Source organism: Halichoerus grypus, chromosome 1, assembly GCF_964656455.1.
Source record: "Halichoerus grypus chromosome 1, mHalGry1.hap1.1, whole genome shotgun sequence".
NCBI lineage: Eukaryota > Metazoa > Chordata > Mammalia > Carnivora > Phocidae > Halichoerus > Halichoerus grypus.
The window spans coordinates 11,286,175-11,305,051 of NC_135712.1; positions in this window are offsets into that span (position 1 = coordinate 11,286,175).

Here is an 18,877-nt window from a genome sequence, read left to right on the forward strand (position 1 = left end):
TGTTTCTTCTTAGACGGCCTTGTTGACATACAATCACATATAATTCGCCCATTTGATGTGTGCAACTCAGCGGTTTGGGTGTATTCACAGATGTGTGCAAACCAGCACCACCATCCATTTTGGGGCATTTCCCCCACCTCACCAAGAAACCCCAAACCCATTCGCTATTATGTGTCATGTTCCCCATCCTTCCCCCACCCCCACCCCCAGCCCTGCCCTCAGCAACCAGGAATCTACTTTGCTTCTCTAGATTCCCCCATCCTGGGCTCTCATGTGAATGGGATCGTATACTATGGGATCTTTTTTGTGACTGGCTGCTCTTATTACAGGATTTCTTTTCCTTTTAGCGCCTGCGCTTGGAAGAATGAAGAGGTAGACCAGACGAAGAGTGGTGGGCAGCAAAGCAAAGTTTATTGAGCGATAGTTCAAAACTCGCAAAGAGGGAGGGGACCTGAGAGGGTTGCCAATTTGGTGTTTAGATCTAGGGGGTTTTATGGGCTGTTTTAATCGGATTAACCCTCCATGTGCCTGTCACCAAATCAGGTGATCTACCAGTCACGTGGGAAAGGGTGCAGGGCTCCTTCCAGGGTGGTGTAAAATCCTTGTAAGGGTTTTCCTCTTGGGGCACCTGGGTGGCTCAGTTGGTTAAGCGTCTGCTTTCGGCTCAGGTCATGATCCTGGAGTCCTGGGATCGAGCCCCCAGTCAGGCTCCCTGCTCAGTGGGGAGCCTGTTTCTCCCTCTGCCCCTCCCCCCGCTCATGTTCTTGCTCTCAAAGTCTTTTAAATTTTTTTTATTTTTTTAAAGATTTTATTTATTTATTTGACCAGAGAGAGAGAGAGACAGTGAGAGAGGGAACACAAGCAGGGGGAGTGGGAGAAGGAGAAGCAGGCTTCCAGCCAAGCAGGGAGCCTGATGTGGGGCTCAATCCCAGGACCCTGGGATCATGACCTGAGCTGAAGGCAGACGCTTAAGACTGAGCCACCCAGGTGCCCTCCACCTGAGGGGGCCCAAGAGAGGTTCCTTCGACAAGGTGATGCTGCTGTTGATTCTGGACAGATGGGAAGGACTCTGGCACAAGGATCAAAAAAGGAAAGGCATTTGAGACCATTGGCACAACAGCAAATACCTGTAGAAATAGAGTTCTTCGCCTATGTCCCCAATTCCCAGGGCATCAACATTCCTATCCTTCCCGAGGCTGGAGACTTCCCAGTCCACAACCACTGGTTAGTGAGGACACCCCATTCAAAGGCCACCTTGAGATCCAGTGATCCCCCAGGGCTTACAGAGGCCTGGGGTTATTATGGGGCTCATTGTTTCTGGAGAGGTGTGCCTGGACCGGGCGTTAGCAGATGCTGTCTTTAGCCTGCAGAAGCTAAGGACTCCCCGGCTGCAGAGTGGGGGGCCTGCTGGGGATGAGATCATGGCTCAGGGTGGGTTCTGGGTCTGGGTTTATTCCTGGGACACTGGCGCTGGCATGGGTACTTAGAGCTTTCCTCTGTCTACCAACCCTTACACCCCTAAGCTCTGCTGGTTCTGTGCTATTCCCATCAGCTCACCAACCATGCCTGTTAGATGCGGAAACTGTAAACCTTCGCATCTACCCCCACCCTGCCCTCAGGAGCCTGAGATGCATTTTGCAGGCCCTGAAACCAACAGGATGAAGTCATTTTCTTTCTCAGACGATTGAGTATCTCCCTCCAGGACAAGCCCTACCTGGGGAGTTGCCCTCATCTTCTGCCTGGAACAGACTGCTTCAGTGGTGAAGAATGTGGGGGCCCCTTTTCCCAGTTTTTCTCTGGGCAGTAACTTATCCTAGCAGATGGACTTGACTTGCCCGGTCCGACTCCCTGCTGTGACTTGCCCCTCACCTCCCCTTCCATGTGACTGGGGATTCCAGAACCTTCCTCGGATCAGCCCCTTTGTGTTCCTTGGGCAGCCAGAAATCCAGTCTCCGGACCAGGATGGCTGACTCTGGAGGGACGTCCCCCCAAACCTCACCTCGCTCATCCAGCCCAGAGCAGAAGCTGGCAGGCAGTTGAAGCACCTAACTTTAAGGAACACTAGTCTTCTCTGGCCTTTTTGAGAAGCAGGAAGTTACAACCGGAAGCAGGTACCTAGGCTAACCTCCCAGAGAAACAGGCAGACAGGGTACCTTTCACCTCCACGTTCATGGTTCAAAGAGGGGGCTCCAAGGCCCCCGAGAAAGATATTCCTGAGAAGCAAAACTGGTAAGGGGCTTAATTCTTCTTTTTTTGAACGATCTGCCCGCATCTCAAAGAGACGGAAAGAATGCTAAAGGAAATACTCTAAGTAAAGGGAGGGAGGGGCTTCTGTTTCCCTTTGACCCCAGGGACAATCCTCTTTCTTTGGACTTGTATTTACCCTGACACTGCCAGGGAGAATGGTCCTAGGCCCACCGCTAGGGGACCCATCCTCCTTTCCCTGCCCACAGTCCGACCCCTGGCCATTCCTGGCACCCGGCCTCCTGAGCTCTCACAAGCACCTCGGGGATGCAGCTACCACATTTCCTTCCCTCGTTCCCACCCCCCACCCCCGTCTCTCTGTCTGAAATCTACTGCGTGCTGCGGTGGGGTGATCTTGGAACCCACAAAAGGCCTACTTCTATCGAAGCCGCTGGAATAGGAATCTGCAAATGGTTCAAGGAGGTGTCCCCAGATCCTGAGACACTGAACTAAAAATCTGGGTACCTGGGACTCCCCCCACCCCCATCATCTGATTAAACCAGAACCACCGGGCTGTTGGTAAAGTTCCCCTGGATTCTGAAGGGTAGCTAAGGGTGAAAACCACTGGCAGGGGGCAGAATGCAGAGGGATCTTTTGCGCATTACTCGGGAGCCCAGACCAGAGCCTTTGAGCAAGGAGAGGCCTTTGAGACCTTGTAGGGGAAAGGGATAGTGAGATTTGGGATTTTGAAAGATCCCCCAGTGGCAGCCTGTGGACAGGAAAGGGGCAAGGCCTGCAGAGGGAGCTCATCCAGTGACGTAGGTGTGGGCCATCTGGGCCAGGCCAAGGCAGGGGCTACAGATCCTGAGAAGGATTAAAGCTTTGACCTCTTTCACCATCACTCAAGGTGATCCTTTTCCACTTTTCCCTGATCTCAGGTTCCTGCAGTCTTGAAGTCAGTTTCCAGAAGAATGGGAGTTAGTGTTCGCACCCAGAAGTGAAGCAAATGTCCGCTCATGAAGGGGCAGAAGCACCTGCTTCTAACACTCATCAAAGATGAATTTAAGTGTAAGGTCACTCTAGCCAGGCTGTGGTAGAGAGGAAAGGCTCTGATACCTTTTATCTACTGTCGATTTTACAAATTCTCATAACACGGTTTTATTGCTTAAGTAAAGAAAAACCAAATTCATGATAATAAAAAGTATCATCAAACAATTTCTGCTCGTGGTTAACGTTCTTGTGGCTGATTCAAAGTTCCCGGGATGGGCTTGCTATCTTCAGTTTTCTGTCCCCTGTTCTCAACAGTCTATGAAGGAAAATGACCCGTTTCCTAATCATCCTGATAACAGAATTACCTAAAATGGAACATCTAGGCCTTTAGTACGTGGTTCAAGGCCTGGGTGTGGGTTTCAGGTTAATCGCAATCTGGGATGTGGTCATCCTACCAATCGTGGAACCCAGCGCTGGGCTGGAAACTCTCCTTCCCAGCAGGGGACAGTGTTCGCTGTGCAGGCCTCAAATGGGATGCAATGTGCCCTCTTCTCTTGCTAGCTCACCCTGTTGGTTCCCATTTCCACTGTTACCACCGGAAAACATTTCTCACGTTGGAGGATTCAGCAAGAAGGATGGTCATGTGTCTTTCTTATCTGGGAAACCTGGACCTGCTTTTGTGTCCTCAGCTTATCAGACATGACAGTGACATTTGCCAGAGTTAACCAACCCCTCCTGTTTGAGACACGTTATTTTCCTGACTTCCAGGACAAGACTCTCTTTTGCCTTTCCTGCCACCTCTCCAGCTGTTCCTTCTTAGTCTCGGTTCCTGCTTTATTCTCCTAGAGACTGAATATGCAAATGGACAATGGCCAGATCATCTCTCGAGATAGAGCCCTGACCCACAGCCTGCAGCAGCCTTCCCAGGAAGCCAGCTTGCTGGAAGCCAGACTGATCTCTGGCCACAGTACAGAAAGATAATCAATAACTTCTGCAACACTTGGCCCCAAACGGCCAGGACTTGACTAATAACTGACAGCTTCCAGAATTTGTGTGCCTGCTTCCAATTTAGGACCAACAAGAGAAAGCCAAATATTCACTCCTAACCAATCACATAGGACACCCCACTTCTAGCTAGCCCACCTACCGTTTCCCTAAGCCATCAACGTCCAATCAGGGCATGCCCAAAGTCTTCTCTTTGGTCCGCTATGAAGTTTTCCCACTCCTCTGTCTGCCTTTGAGTCTCTGCCCAAATGCAAGTGATGGTGGCCAACTCCCTTGCTACCGCAAATTCTGAATCAAAAGCTTTTGCTTGGGGCACCTGGGTGATTCAGTTGGTTAGTGTCTGCCTTTGGCTCAGATCATGATCCCAGAGTCCTGGGATCGAGTCCCATGTCAGGCTCCCTACTCGGTGGGGAGCCTGCTTCTCCTTCTCCCTCTACAGCTCCCCATGCTTGTTCTCTCTCTCTCTGTCAAATAAATTAAAAAAAAAAAAAAAAGCTTTTGCTTATCTCATTTGGCTCCTCTATGAAACTAATCACTGGAGCATCTCAAGACTTGATCCTCAGACCTCTCTTCTCCAAGGGGGGGTCTCAGCAAGTCCCATGCCACGAAGTACCATCAATACACTGATGACACCCAAGTCTATGTCTCTAGCCTGACTCCTCTCCAAGCTTCAGATTCAACATACAGTTGCCCACATCTAGGCTTGGACTTTGAAAGGCATCCCCAACTTCACACTTTTGAAAGACAAACTTCTTAAAACTTTCCCCCTGGTCCCCATCTCAGTTAATGACCCAGCCTCCACATGGTCACTCAAATCAATTCTTGCTGTCCTCCTTGATTCTTCTTCTCACTGCTTGGGCTCAGCCACATCATTTAGAGCCATTCAGGGACTTGGGACAGCTCTGCCTCAAAATGTTTCTCAGAGCTATTTACTTCTATCTCTCCTCTGTAGCCAGCCTCGTTCAAGCCCCGTCATGTCTCACGTGGACCATGTGGGTGCTCGGTTCATGCTTCAGAGTGAATGAATGAGCCACTGGGTTGGTTTCTCATTGCTCATTGACTTCCAACATCTGACTGTTCCCAGTGGTTCTAAAGAGCCTTATCAGCAGATGTAATTTGTCTTCCAGAAAACTTCAAAATTACATTTCATGAAAGATATGATGTTAACAAGGGGCTGGTGAAATGCAAAGGTCATTAGTCTTTGAGTTAGAACTCCTCTTATTAAAAAAGAAGCTAACAGTTTCTGTATTGCCAAGAATCTATGGATCCATTCATCCTCAGCAACATGGAGGCCAAGTGTTGATCATAAAATGCTTGTTAATTCTCCTAGGCTGTTACATGTTCTTTTTTTATTTATTTATTTAAAGATTTTTATTTATTTCAGAGAGAGAGAGTGTGCGTGTACAAGTGTGGGGGAGCAGCAGAGGGAGAGGGAGAAGCAGACTTCCCCACTTAGCAAGGAGCCCGATGTGGGGCTCAATCCCAGAACCCTGGGACCATGACCTGAGCGGAAGGTAGACGCTTAACCGACTGAGCCACCCAGGCGCCCCTAGGCTGTTACATGTTCTTACAGATATATACATACACGCACATATGTATATATTTCAAAACTATAAAAAAAATAGAGAATAATACCATGATTACCCAGGTGGCTGAACCCAGCTGTATCATAACTTAATATTTTGCAATTTGTGCTTCAGATTTTTTATATATATATAAAATATTATAGGTAGAAGTGAGACCCTCTATCCCCTCTTCCTTGATTTTATTTCCCTTCCTCCCTCTGCAGAGGTAACTGCTATCATGAATTTGGTATTTATAATCTCATGTGTGTTTCTATATAGTTAGACTAAATTTTCTAAGTCTGCAAGCGAGATTGTGTGAACCAGACTAATGTCATCTTGGACAAATCCGCCATGCCGGCTGACCGGCCTGTGATCTGAAACATGCTGGCGCACAGCACCCCCCCAAACCCCCCCACCCCCACCCCACCCCCCACCTCCTCCACACCACATTCTTTCCTTTTGTTTAACCACACCTTTAAGTACACCTTCAAGGCATAACATCCTTGATCTGCCCTGGGGACAGGACAATGACACACCTATTTTCCAACATTGCCCTCTAAGGTGGTCCCTCCGCTGTACTCCCAGCCCCGAGGGTTATAAAAGTTAGTCCTAAGGGAGGTGGGACTGGGGAGCTCTCCTGGACTTGTGGCCACGTGCAAGACACGCTTCTGTCCGTAAATCCTCTTAAGAAACCGTTTCTCGTCAAGCCGGATTTGATGGCCTTTTTCTTTTGTCTTAAGGCTCCTTTGGCCTTTGGAGGTCTTTTTATATAAAACTCCCTTTCACAGAACAGAGACATAGTTTGTTCTACCAATGGTAAATTTTAAAAACTGGTGTATTTTAGGTATGATTTGGCCAATTACTTTTTTAAAGTCAACATTTTTTAGTATTCATCCGTGGCGACACACATTCTGATTCATTCCTCGTGTGTTTTTGCTTTCTTCCCCCCGTTCACTTTTGTCCGATTGCACAATGTAGCGCACAGGTGATGAGTGTCGGCTCAACTAATGGGCAGGAAGCGAACATATCCGGGAACCACCAACTGGGCAAGAAAGAAAATGTGAATTACATTCCTGAAGCCCCTCAGGTAAGGTCATCAGCTTACCTGCCGTGACGTCATCGGCTGCTGTACTTTCCCCAAAAGAAACTCTTTCCTAAATTCTCACGCCAGAGTCGCCAGCCTAAGAATCCTATATGTGAGAAATCATACAATATAAGCTTGTCCGGCTTCTTTTTTTCAACTCCCTATTAGAGAGATTGATCTATCTTTGTGTGTATGCCAGTAGTTGGTTCATTTAAATTTTTTTTCCTTTTTGGCACCCCTGGGTGGCTCAGTCGGTGAAGTGTCTGCCTTGGGCTCAGGTCATGATCACGGAGTCCTGGGATCAAGCCCCATGTAGGGTTCCCTGCTCAGCAGGGACCCTGCTTCTCCCTCTCCCTCTGGCCCTCCTCCTGCTTGTGCTCTCTCTCTCTCTCAAATAAGTAAATAAAATCTTTAATTAAAAAAAAAAAGACTGGGTTATAAGTTACTGGGAGGAAGGCACAGAGGTCAAGTGCTATTTTCAGCACGTCACGGCAAGTGTACATTCTGTCAACATGATTGATGACTGGGTGGCTTTGGCCAGCCGCCGGAGGTAGAGTTGGTCAGGTTTCTCCCGTGCAGTTAGTCTTTTCCCCTCCCTTTCTACACTGTACAGTTTAGAAGGAAGTCACTCCCAATATGGGGAGTTAGACTCTCTCTCCTTAGAGGTACGGTAGCTGCATCAATCCTTTGGAATATTTGTGCATGGGAGATTTAGTCTCTTCCTCCTCATTTATAAATTTATCCAATCGCTTACTTATATCCATATGGACTTGTGGATATTTACTTGATACTTTGAGTTATAACCCAATATTACTCTATTTTGCAGCTCAGAAGTTCCAGCGTTGACCACTGGGAACCCTCTGTTGGCTCCTGTGGTCTTCTTTTTTTTTTTTTTTTTTAAGATTTTATTTATTTATTTGACAGAGAGAGAAAGAGCAAGAGCAGGAAAACAAGCAGGGGGAGTGGCAGAGGGAGAAGCAGGCTTCCAGCGGAGCAGGAAGCCTGATGCAGGGTTTGATCCCAGGACCCTGGGACCGTGACCTGAGCCGAAGGCAGACGCTTAACTGACTGAGCCACCCAGGCGCCCCTCCTGTGATCTTTTTGATGAGGAAAATAAAAGCAAAAGAAATGTAGCTTAAATGAAAATCTCCTTCCAGCTTGCAGCCCAGGAGAGATCCCTGAAATATGCAGAGCGTGACCTTCCTCAAGGAATTCATGCCTTCGTGTTTAAAAGTAACCTTAGCATGTTTTTGAAGAGGAAAAGATATATCAGTTTCTGAGAGAAGGTTTTTAAACCTCTCCCACAACCCAATTCCTCTTCATATGGATCTCCCAATTTCTTGTAAATCCACCAGTATTGCCTTTTTTTTAAGTCTGTGTGTTTACACACATACAAAGCCATAACTTTAATATCTTCATTTTATTAAATTATGTGACCTCGGGGAGCCTGGGTGGCTCAGACGTTAAGCATCTGCCTTCGGCTCAGGTCGTGGTCCCGGGGTCCTGGGATCGAGCCCCGCATTGCATCGGGCTCCCTGCTCAGCGGGGAGCCTGCTTCTCCCTCTCACATTCCCCCGGCTAGTGTTCCCTCTCTCGCTCTGTCTCTGTCAAATAAATAAATAAAATTTTTAAAAAAAATTTTTAAAAATTACGTGAACTTGATATCCTACTAATATCCTGAATTTTTACTTTTTTGTATGTTGATATGGATACCTTAGATTTCTGTGGTTTAGTATTTACTGAATATATTTTTTCATTATTTAATTTTCAACTTTTGATTTGGTTTTATTTTATTTTTTTAAAAGATTTTATTTATTTAACAAGAGAGAGAGCACAAGCAGTGGGAGTGGTAAAGGGAGAGGGAGAAGCAGATGCCCCTCTGAGCAGGGAGCCTGATGTGGGGCTCGATCCCAGGACTCAGGACCATGACCTGAGCTGAAAGCAGATGCTCAGCCAACTAAGCCACCCAGGCACCCCACATTTGGTTTTATTTTAGATGAGTATTTTGTAAGCAGCATAGAGTTAGATTCAATTTTGTTATTCAGTGTGATAATCTTAGTCTTTCAGTGTGTACATATCCTGCTTAAGAAATTATGATTGGTATAGTTAGATACATTTCTACTATATTATTTTTTTGACTTCTGTTTAACAGCTTTTTTCTTTTTTCCCTATTTATTTGTTTAATTTATTTTTCATCATGATAAGTGTACTCCTTAATCTCCATCATCTATTTCACCCATCCTTCCACCCACCTCCCCTCTGGTGACCATCAGTTTATTCTCTGTAGTTAAGAGTCTGTTTCTTGGTTTGTCTCTCTCTCCTTTTTCTTTTTCCTTTGCTCATTTGTTTTGTTTCTTAAATTCCACATATGAGTGAAATCATATGGTATTTGTCTTTGTCTGACTTATTTCACTTAGCATTATACTCTCTAACTCCATCCATATTGTTGCAAATGGCAAGATTTCATTCTTTTTTATAGCTGAATAATAGTCCACTGTGCATATATATATAGATATCTATATCTATATCTATCTATCTATCTATCTATCTATCTATATATCTTCTTTATCCATTCATCTATCGATGGACACTTGGGCTGTTTCCATAGTTTGGCTATTGGAGATAATGCTGCAATAATCATCAGGGTGCATGTATCCCTTTGATTTAGTGCTTTCACATTCTTTGGGTAAATACCTAGTAGTATGATTACTGGACCATAGGGTAGTTCTATTTTTAATTTTTTGAGGACCCTCCATACAGTTTTCCACAGTGGCTGCACCAGTTTGCATTCCCACCAATAGTGCATGAGGTTTCCTTTTTCTCCACATCCATATCTACACCTGTTGTTTTTCGTATTGTTGATTTTAGCCATCCTGGTAAGTGTGAGGTGACATCTCGTTGTAGTTTTGATTTGCATTTCCCTGATGATCAATGATGTTGAGCATCTTTTCATGTGTCTGCTGGCCATCTGTAGGTCTTCTTTGGAGAAATGTCTGTTCATGTCATGTCTGTTCATGTCTTCTGCCTATTTTTAAATCAGATTATTTGTTTTTTTGGTGTTGAGTTGTATCAGTTCTTTATATATTTTGGATACTAACCCTTTATCAGATATATCATTTGCAAACATCTTCTCCCATTCAGTAGGTTGCCTTTGAGTTTTGTTGATTGTTTCCTTCATTGTGCAGAAAATTTTAATTTTGATATAGTCCCAATAGTTTATTTTTGCTTTTCTTTCCCTTGCCTTGGGAGACAGATCTAGAAAAATGTTGCTACAGCTGATGTCAGAGAAATTACTGCCTATGCCCTCTTTTAGGACTTTTTATGGTTTCAGGTCTTACATTTAGTTATGTCTTTAATCCATTTTGAGTTTATTTTTGTGTATGGTGTAAGAAAGTGGTCCAGTTTCATTCTTTTGCATGTTGCTGTCAGTTTTCCCAACACTGTTGGTTAAAGAGACTGTCTTTTTCCCATAGTATATTCTTGCCTTCTTTGTCAAAGATTAGTTGACCATATAATTGTGTTTCTGTTTTTTTTTTTACTATATTCCATTGATCTCTGTGTCTGTTTTTATGCCAGTACCATACTGTTTTAATTACTACTGTTTTGTAATATAACTTCAACTCTGGAACTGTGATACCTCCAGCTTTGTTTTTCTTTCAGCAGCTTTTTTTTCTTAAAGAATTTTCCCCTTCTGTTTTCTACCAGTATGATAAAACATTCTATATTCGCTTTTGTTTTTATTTTATTATTTTTAAGATTTTATTTATTTATTTGACAGAGAGAGAGACAGCGAGAGAGGGAACACAAGCAGGGGGAGTGGGAGAGGGAGAAACACGCTTTCCGTGAAGCATGGAGCCCGACGCGGGACTCGATCCCAGGACCCCCGGGATCATGATCTGAGCCGAAGGCAGACGCTTCACCGACTGAGCCCCCCAGGCACCCCTCTTATAAATTTAAGCATACAACTACAACTAGTCCTAAGTATTAACCTGATAAAAATGAAAACATAGGTCCACACAAAGATGTGTAATTGGATGTTTTTATCAATTTTATTTATAAGAACCCTAAGTTAAACCTTAAAGTAACCTAAAGTAAAGTAAAGACCTAAAGTAAATGTTAATGTCTATCAACTAGTGACAGATAAATATCATGGCACATCCATTATGAAATACTAACCAGCAATATTAGGAACAAGCTACTGGTACCTGAAACAACACATATGAATCTCCAAATCCTTAAGCCAAGTGAAGGAAACTAAATGTAAAAGGCTGCATACTATATGATTCCATTTGTATAGCATTCTGGAAAAGGTGAAACTGTATGGACAGAAATCAGCTTAGTGGTTGCTGGGGGCTAAGGTTAGGAGAACAGATAGTTACAAAGGAGCACATTGGAAATTTTGAAGTGAAGGAAAGATTCCATATCTTTATTATGATTATGACTATGTGACTGTACATTTGTCAAAATTCCTCAAATGTTATACCTCAAAGAGATAAATTTTATCGAATATAAATTACACCTTAATAAACACGACTTTAAATACACATGAATATAATCCAGACTCTGACCACTTCACACCATTTCCTGTGATACCCTCTTGGTCCGAACCAACACCATTTCCGTTTGGCCTCCTGACTAGTCTCCTTTCTTCAGCATCTTCCACTAGTTCTCAACATGGTAACCACCATGAGCACATTAAATGTAAGTCATTCCTATTTAACACCATCCCTTTTTTCCTATCTTACAAGGTCTTATGAAAGTACCTACAAGATCTTTCCCCCTCTCTTGAGCACTTCCTTTGTCTTCCCTCCACTTCCTGTTCATTCTTCCCAGCCAGAGTAACTGATTTCTTTCTCCTCCCACCAGACCTTTCCCATCCTAGGGTCCTGGCATTTGTAGCTGCCTCTGCCTCCTCCCAGGTGCCTGAATTACTTGCTCCTCGTTTCCTTAAGACCTTCACTGAAATCTCACTTTTTCAGTGAGAGTTTCCCTGCCACCCTATTTAAAATTACAACCTCCTCCAACCCCGGGCCAACACTCTCTATCCCCCTTCTCTGCTTGATTTTTGCCATAGCACTTCTACATTTTTAACATATTAGGAATGTTATTTATCTTGTTGACCACTGGGGTCCTTCTCCCCCTCTTCCCACCAAACTGAACGTAAGTTCCATCAGAAAAGAGATTTTTGTCCGCTTTGTTGATCCCTCTCTCACTGTGTCTAAAACAGTGTCTGCACACACAGAATAGGTGTTCAATACGTAAATGTTGACTAAATAAAGAAATGAATGCTTATATGGTTTTTCTCCTTTAAAATGAATCACTTAAGTACATTTGATAACACTACCATCTGCATTTCTCTCCAGAGAAACAGTACAAATAGGAGATTATGAAAATATGTATTTTAAGGAATTGGATCACTTGATTATGGAGACTGACAAATAGAAAATCTACAGAGCTGATGTCCCGATTTTGGTCTAAGGGCCAGCAGACTGCTTTAGAACGAGGAAGAGCCTATGTCCCATTTCAAAGGCTCTCAGGCAGGAAAATTCTCTCTTACTTGAGAGAGAGTCAGACTTTTGTTCTATTCAGGTTTGCAACTGATTGGGTAAGGCCCACCTACATTGATGCAATCTGCTCTACTTAATCTATAGATGTCAATGTGAATCTCATCTGAAAACACCTTCACAGAAACACCCAGAATAATGTTTGACTAAATATCTGGGCACCCTGTGGCCCAGTCAAGTTGTAACATAAAATTAATCACTACATCATAATATTAATATTACTACTACTACTATGTTACTTACAGACATCAAATTTCTTGGGCGCCTGGGTGGCTCAGTTGGTTAAGCGACTGCCTTCGGCTCAGGTCATGATCCTGGAGTCCCTGGATCGAGTCCCGCATTGGGCTCCCTGCTCGGCAGGGAGTCTGCTTCTCCCTCTGACCCTCCCCCCTCTCATGTGCTTGCTCTCTCTCATTCTCTCTCTCTCAAATAAATAAATTTAAAAAAAAAAAAAATCTTTAAAAAATTTCTTAAATTACACCACATTAAACCAACCTGGTATTCCTGGGATAAACTTATTATTGTATTTGTTCTGCTATAATGTTGATTTAGGAGTTGTTGAATTTGGTTTGCCAATATTTTTACTTAGAGTCTCTGCAATAGTTTTCAGGGTTGATGCTGATGGGTGATTTTCCTTTTATGTCCTATTGTCATGCAGTTTGGTATCAGAGTGTTCTAACTTCATAAAATGATTTGGGGACTTTTGACTGTCTTTAATATTAGATTTCTTCACATGTTTTAGAATTTTAATCTTAGGCTCATTTCAAGTGGGTTTTGTTTTTTGGCTTCTTTTCATATCTCATTTTCATTTTCACCTGGATCCACCTCACCCAGCCCGCCCTTGCCTGACCAACATTTTGTGACAGCTTCCACCTGGACCCTGGAATGTCATCCTGGACTAGATAACAGCAGTTTGGGGGCATCCTGGCCTTGGTAACAGTAGTGTGGGGTCTCTGTTCCATAGTGATCCTGGTGACAACCATGCAGTCTTGAGGCCAGTATGGAACTAGGCTCAGTTTTTGGTGGGGAGTTGGGTCTCCAGCTCCACATTCCCAGACCCTCATTGTTCTAGAACCGTGGTCTACAGGCAGTGGTTTCTTTCCATAATTTCTTTCTTTCAGGACTCCCACTCAGCTCCTGACTTCAAGTAACTTGGTTCCTGTTTGTCATCTTGGTTGTTTGCCTGTTGGGCTTGCCCAGAGGAGCTAAGCTCCCTGCTGACTTTAGACAAAGAGCCCAGTGGGTCAGAGGCTTCCAGAAAGCTTTCACTGCTTCTCTTGAGCCAGACATCTCTTTTTAGCTTTCTATTTTTATACCTTATCTGTCATGGCTGTGTTCAGAGCTGAAGGCTGGATCAGAGCATGAACTCATTGAGCCATCTTGTCCAGAACACTCTTCCCTATCTTCCTTATTTTCAATTCACTGCCTTGTTGCACAGGGATTTAAAGAAGTTCTTTTCATTCACCACACCGACACAACAAGTCAAATAGAGCAGGTCTTCTTATCACCAGAGTCGCAAATGAGCAAAACAAGAAAGGGAGGGTTCAAGTGTCTCGGCTCAGGGTTAGTGACTAGGTGGTTTACCTGCAGAGCCAGGACCCCACCCAGGGTCGCGGGCTTTCCCATTTTAGTGCCAGGTCACACTCACTGCCAAGGGACATGGAACACTGAAAAATCATGACATTTGTTATAGACAATTCTCTTGTCCAATATTCAATGCTTATGATACCTTGGGCATTTTGTGATTTCCAAATGAGCAACATCAGAGGAGAAAAGGTCTGATCTACTGTCACAACATGGATTTTCATTTAGATACTGTCACTCACACTTACTCCTCCTACTTAACTTTTCTAGTCCAAACTTCTACACTCTGACATTCCATTAAATTCAATTTGACTTGGCAAAGTTCACAGGAGATACAGTCTGGTCTCTGACTGGTCCAGAAACAGGTGTCCCCCAAATCATGGACAAGTAGCCAGTTATCTGCTCAAGAAATACCTGTGAATCCCTGTCTACTTGCTACATTCCTCGCTGGTCCCAGTAGAGGACTAAAGGCACATGAGTTGGTAGAGTTTGTCCTTTGGGGGTTACAGCTGACAGCTCGCGAGGAAGGCCGATGTGATCCTCAGTTACTGACAGGTGAGGCTGAAAATGAAGCATGGTAAAATGGACCTTTCAAGGAGAGAGGAAGAGGGCCAGACTGGGCTAGGAGACCAGCCTGGAACTCTTGTTAGATTCTTGGCGAAAGTCGATACATGCTGGCCTTGGGTGGGGCCTTCAGAAATGAAAAAAGAGGACTAGTCCTGAGGGTTTTGGGGGACAGAGTGCCACGGTCAAAGGTGACACCTCATGCTGTTGGAACCGATTGGTTTTAAAAACAACAAGAGCAACAACAAACGTAAGGGCAATGTTTGCACAGCATCTCTCCAGGAGGGAGAGACCACTTCTGCCAGAAAGACTTCGTGTGTGTTGAGGGCGGGGTAAGACTGGCAGGAGAGGGGGTGGCATCTCAGCTCTACTCTGCAAGGTTGGTAAATTTGGACATACATTTGATTGAATGCTCTCCACCCCTCCCATCTAGAAACTTGGTAAATACTGAATTAAGCTGACCGGTCATCAGGAGATTTATTTATTGAGAAAAATTTTAAGAGATGGGGTCTGGGTTCAGACTTGATATTACTTAGAATAAGGATTCAAAGATCAAGGGTGTCATCAAAATCTTTTCACTGTTTATAGGTTTCAAACTTAAATTTGCTCTTCTGAAGATTTCCTCTGAATATAGTTCCTCCGACCCTCCTCCAAGTTATGCCAGACACCACCTCTGATTTCTTCCTTCAACCCCTGTGGAGGACCTGCAGCAATCCACATTAATCCAGACTGCCAGGCAGAAGGGCCCTGGTTGAAATAGCGCGGAGATCATGACAACGGCTGTGGACAGTCCCATTTCTAAAAAGTGACCTTCGCACACATTCCCAGAAAGGTTGCCTGCACTGGTTTTCAATTCAGGTTGGCCAATGTCCTTCCATTTTGGGGACTTGGGCCACAACAGTGCTTCTGTGTTATCAGGAAGTGGAGGAACACCAAAATAATATCAGACATGCAAGGAACTGAAGAGATGCTAATCTCATTCCTGTGTTACCTTGCTCTTTGACTGACTTGCTAATCTCATTCCTGCGTTACCCTGCTCTTTGGCTGACTACAACACCCAGCACATTGTTACCTTTGAGCTTTTAAATCTACAGCCTTTAAAAGGATTATACATATAATCCTGCATAAATTTGATCTGTTGGGTTTCAAAAAAATAAATAAAACAAAAACATAAGGGCAATATTTGTATTCAAATGTCAAACACTGTATGTGTCGATTGAGTGTGCTTTCCTAGCAATGAATAACATTCCAGAGTATAATTAATTTATCATGTTCCTATCAGCATAGCAGTATTCTGGGACAAAAAGGGGGTGGGGGGAGGGAACAACGATGTTATTTCTTTGGGAAAAGCTTTCTTATTTGGATTTGTGCTCTTTTCATAGCAAGGTGAAGGCTGTGGTTATTTGTCAAAATGAAAGGGCAGCTGTGATCCCTGACTTGGGGGGTCTGGAGCTGGTACATCAGTCATCTTCCTTGGGTGACTCAAGGGTGCCAAGAATTAGAGCTGTGCTCCCAGGAACCTGGGTAGAAGCAGCTTGAACAACTATTTTCATGGACAGTCTTGCTGTCCAACAGTTGGGCAACACTTGGTGGCATTTGTTGAGCAAAGTACACAGTAAAGACCCATAGAATCGGTCCTACAGAGTTGAGTTTGTTTCACAGAAAAGATGGTCCTTGCCCTGAAGTTCCTAACATGGTGGCCACGAATCGCCCAGCATCCCTGGGGTCTCCTGAACTATAGGCAAAATGTTGCACATCTGTGCCTTTGGAGGAATGGGAGGAAAGCCATAGCTTTTCTCAGATTCCCATGAAGATTCCTGAAAAATTAAGAACCCTTGCTCTAAATGGGTAAACAAAGCATCCACCTCTGACACAGCCGAAGAGCACTTGCAACACAGCAAATGAGCCAGGACAAAACACGGGCAGAAATGAGTTCCCAGGCATGCAAAGTGAAGGAACAGCCAGACAAGGGGCTTTGTCCTGGAAGGGAAAGGCCTAGAACAGAAGCGACCAACTCAATACCTATAGACAGGCAGGATAGTGAGTGAGTGGGTCCTGCTCATTGTCCTGCCGGGGAGAACGTGGAGTGGGAGGGCATGTGGTAAACTCTCTAGTGTGTCTTTTTGTGGAAAATGCAGCCCCTACCATTGGTTGCTTTGCCAAAAGTGAGCATAAAGTTTCTAGACCTGTTGAGTTTTATAAGAGAAGCCAGACATCTTGATGTTTAGTATGAGAGATCTCAATTTTTTCATCTTGAAAACGAATTCAGAACTAAAGCAAACAGATAGACTCTATGCCAAGAGGCTCAGAGCTGGTCACCGACCCCACATTTTAGCCCTTTGCTGACGATCTGGGATTTGAAAATGTCCTGGGCCCAAGTTGGAGGATGATCGTCCACCTGTCTGGAGGGGGGAAGGGCAGGTTGTGCACAGACAATGGAGGTGTGTCTTTTGCTGGTCTGGAAGCTTGGTGGAGCAGAACAGTGGGAAATAAGGTCATGGAACTGGAATGACCTGTATACAGTTGTGGGTGGTTTCTTTTCGGAACAAGAGCAATCCTCTAGGGGGTTTTAGGAGAATGCCAGGGACCGTGGCATTTGGGAAGAATGCCCCTTGTGTGCAGGACCCCTAGCCAAAGAGGAGCCCTGGGAGGAAATTGAGGCCAGGCCTCCTACAACCAAGTGAATCAGATGGGGAGATGTTGGCCAGGGGAAGGGGACAGAAGAGATGAGAGCACCATGTGGCCATCAGAGAAGACACAGACATGCCGAGCCACCTGTGTGGGGTGCTGATGGAGCCATGGACAGGGGACGGCACCCCCAGTGACAGGCAGGGGGCAGGGTGGGGCTCTCTTCCATCACTTTGCACCTCATCTGTCACCAGCGGGGCAGAATGAGGACTTCAGTGCCCTTCCTTCTCTTTCTCCTTCTTGGGGGAAGTGTTGTAATGAGCATGTGACCGCACTCAGGATCTGCCCTGCTGCTACTGAAGAAAGGTTGTTTGCCTTGCAGGTGTTTCTCACTGACAAATGAGAGTTTCCCATGGGATAGGAGAAGCTATGAGGTAGAGGGGTGAAAAAGCAGGAAGAAAGAGGGGTCAAAGGGCAGGGGATGTCCTGAGGCTAATGCAGGGGCATCTGGACACCAACTGAATGGCAGCCAGAGGGAACAGCCAAGAACTGTCTACGTATCCTGGTCCAGAGTCCATAAGAGCATCCTGGGTGGGTGGGTTACGCTGCAGACCAGTCCTTTCTGATGGCAGAGCTGTTCTTTCTCCTAGAGCGTGTGAGCAAGGTTAGGAACATAAGCAGGACATCCAAGTTGCAAATTGAGATATAAGATTTTCCTATGAAAGAAAGAAAAGTAGCTGAAGCTCTGGCTTCGGATGTCACCTGCACTGAGGTGGGAACTCACAGAAGAGGAACATAAACCCACTGAGAAGAGCAGGGGGGCTACACTTGCCACCCCTTTCCCAAGACCCAGTTCCAGTGAAGGGACCAAGAAGAATGGAGAAGGTGGAGGAACCAGAGAGAGAAGAGAGTAATGACGGACCCAAGGGCTTTGCGTGCTGTAGCTCTATTGTTATGATTATTTTAAGTTGGATCACACCTGTATGGTGGGGCAAGGTGAGTCTAGAAAGGTAAAAGTAGGAAGAGAAAGAGAAAAGGAGAAACCATTTCAAGAAACAAAATACAGTCAGGGCGCCTGGGTGGCTCAGTTGGTTAAGCAACTGCCTTTGGCTCAGGTCATGATCCTGGAGTCCCAGGATGGAGTCCCAGGATCAAGTCCGGCATCGGGGCTCCCTGCTCAACAGGGAGTCTGCTTCTCCCTCTGACCCTCCCCCCTCTTGGGCTCTTTCATTCCCTCTCTCTCAAATAAATAAATAAAGTCTTAAAAAAAAAAAAAGAAACAAAATACAGTCTTTCTTGCCTATAATCATGTCGTATCATTACAAGTAAGAAATGGTATCATCATAATCAAATAATCCATCATACGGGGGATGGAGAGAACCAGGAAGTGAAATAAGAGCACCACCACTCACACACATTGCACCTTTAGCAAACACCGCCATACACACACAGTAACTGGGTGACGGATGGGCAGGCACTGTTCCCCCGCCAGGGGACATAGTAATCTCACAGCTGGTGTGGGGTGCACCACACGCGGTCACCTGGCCTGTGGGCTGGCACTGAAAGGGCTGCACACAAGTTGGACAGGACAAACATTTTTGCTTCAATCCACTATCCATTTCCCCCCGCGGGGAGTCCTTCGTGGAAAGGTGGGCAAAAAGAGACCACCTCCATACAGCGTGACCTAGGGAATTTCCAGATAAAGTGTA